The 2,261-nt window shown below is 47.3% G+C and overlaps 1 pseudogene; it reads right to left on the bottom strand.

Moving 5' to 3' along the window:
- LOC102848447 lies at positions 1-1,002 on the bottom strand (annotated as a pseudogene).
- Between the last annotated feature and the right edge of the window lie 1,259 nt (positions 1,003-2,261).

Below are 2,261 nucleotides of genomic sequence, written 5' to 3'. Positions count from 1 at the left end.
CTGGTCCTGCTCCCAGTGGAAGTGCTTCATCTGGTTCTCCTCAAGTTCCAGCCACGTCTTCACATACTGATCATAGTTACCCGTATAATACTTCAGTTTCTTGTTGTGCATGTGAATGATGTTGGTACAGACACCATTCAGAAAATCTTGGGAATGGGAGACGAGGACCAGTATACGCTTAAAAGTTTTTAGTTCTTCTAACCACACACAAGCGTCGAGGTCCAAGTGATTGGTGGGCTCATCCAGCAGCAGCATGAAGGGCCGAATAAAGAGGACTCTGGCAAGGGCGACCCTCATCCTCCAGCCCCCGCTGAAGTCTTTAAGCTTTTTGCGCTGCATGGCAGGTGTGAAGCCCAGTCCATGTAGAATCCTGGAGGCCCTCGTCTCTGCCTTGTCAGCATCCAGCTCTTCCAGGCGCTCATACAGCTCCATCAGCTTCTCACATTCCGCATCCTCATGTGCAAGCCACTCAGCTTCCTGCTCCAGCATGGCCCTCTCTGTGTCCACTTCCATCACACACTCCAAGGGTGTCTTGTCACTAGGTGGCATCTCTCTAGTCAGATGATAGATGTCAATATGCTCAGGGATGGGCACTTCTCGTTTTCCAATAGCAGAGAGCTGCATGGACTTTCCAATTCCATTTAAGCCAATAAGACCATAGCGTCTGCCTGAGTTCAATTCCAGTTTGGGGTCACTGAGCAGCTCTTGACCATGAAAGGTGAGTGAGAGGTTGATAATGTGGACATCGGTACTGTTGGGGTGAGAGGCTAGGACGCCAGTGACAGCTTGAGCTGCAGCCTTCTTCAATTCAAAGTCTTCTAGCTCCTTGGTCAGCAAATCTACTTCTGTGGCCTCTCTGCCGTTGGCCTCCAAATTCTTCTTTGCCATCTGTGGTTTTATAGCAGCATCTCCGTTTTCTTCATGTCCTTTCCTGGGTCGCTGTCGAGCTTTAGCAGCTTCCTTCTTTTTGGCTGCCTTTTTCTTGGCCAGATCAGAGGGCATGGTGATGAACCTTTGTGATGTGTTATGGACCTTTCAGGGAGCCTGGAGAAAGGTAAACAGACATACTAAACTCTTAAGAATGCCTCTCCCCTGCTCGGTTCATCTCAGATGTCCCAGGATCCAGCTCCGCCACCGCCTAGTCTCTCCCAAGTTTGTCACCTTCCTTAACGCAATTCCCGAAATCTCGGGAAGTCTCCTAACCTTAACGTCTGTTTTTTCTGGTTTCGTCTATGCAACCCCACACACTGTCTCACTTTGGAAATGATCCTTCTTCCTGGGCCTCCAGAGCCTGGGTTCAGACCTCTGCAAAGGTCTTCGTCTCTGGTTTCCCCCTAACTTGGCTGTCTACACGAGGCCGGCTGCCTCGTTTTGTCAGGCTTTCTTCTAGCTTCCTGAGTCAGGCTTCCTCCCCGGCGGTCCCTCCACATTACCTAACTCCCCACCCTGCCACTTTCCTGGCCGCGATCGCTCTCCCCACGAGGGAGTTCGCCTAAAGTCTCACTCGCCACCCCAACCCCTCCCAACCCACCCATCGGCTTCTCTCCCCCTTAGACCCTTCAATTTAAATTCTGTTCAAAGGAAATCACAGAGTCTCAAATTTAAGTCTTGCTTAATTTTCTTCTCACATCCTTGATACATAACTTACCCAGAGCTGATCTTCTAGTAAATTTTCTGAGGCAGTAAATTGCATAGAAGAAAACTGCCACGCATTCTTCCACAAAGTAACTGATAGCTTTGAGCTGTGTGCCTTTGTTATTGTTATTTTAAATTAATGTTGCTTCCCTGGCTAGTGGCTGCATAAGACTCAGGTAATAATTAATCATGACTTCACATTCTGCAACCACAGGGCTAGCCTCTTTCTCTGTCAGCTAACTGTAGATACAACACCCTTACTATCTACAGTGAGGAAATCAGGAGACATATTACATTACACTAGTCTGCTGTCAGGGGCCTTTCCAAAATACTGAAGAGTAATGATGCCTGTTTGAAGACTCAAGTGTGCTTGATTTAAGCCATGGTCTTTTTACCTGTTATGCATTAGAGAGCTGGAGGATGAATAAAGATTACAGAAGAACTGCTAACTTTGAGTTGTGGTGCTGGACAAGAGTACTGAATATCCCATGTACTTTCACAAAGAATTAACACATATGTCTTGGAGAAATTGCAGCCAGATGGCAAAGCTTCATCTCTCATACTTTGGACATGTAGATAAGCAAGGCTATTCTTTGGAAAGAGATATCATACTTGGGAAGATCAAG

Source organism: Elephantulus edwardii, unplaced genomic scaffold (assembly GCF_000299155.1).
Source record: "Elephantulus edwardii isolate Elephantulus edwardi_28Jun2011 unplaced genomic scaffold, EleEdw1.0 scaffold00007, whole genome shotgun sequence".
Lineage (NCBI taxonomy): Eukaryota > Metazoa > Chordata > Mammalia > Macroscelidea > Macroscelididae > Elephantulus > Elephantulus edwardii.
Note: the sequence above shows the minus strand (reverse complement) of the source record. Positions and strands in the feature narration are given on the sequence as shown.